Consider the following 261-nt stretch of genomic DNA (forward strand, 5'->3'; position numbering starts at 1 on the left):
TGCCTGCAAATGGACGTTTTAGCGTCTACATAGAACATGACTTGCAAATGGACGATTTAGCGTCTAAATAGAACATGTCTTGCGAATAGACGTTTTAGCGTCTAGATAGAACATGACCCGCGAATAGACGATTTAGCGTCTAGATAGAACATGACTTGCGAATAGACGATTTACCGTCTAGATAGAGCATAGCTTGCAAATGAACGTTTTAGCGTCTAGATAGAAAATGGCATGCGAATAGACGATTTAGCGTCTAGATAG

Source organism: Mizuhopecten yessoensis, unplaced genomic scaffold, assembly GCF_002113885.1.
Source record: "Mizuhopecten yessoensis strain PY_sf001 unplaced genomic scaffold, ASM211388v2 scaffold9499, whole genome shotgun sequence".
Lineage (NCBI taxonomy): Eukaryota > Metazoa > Mollusca > Bivalvia > Pectinida > Pectinidae > Mizuhopecten > Mizuhopecten yessoensis.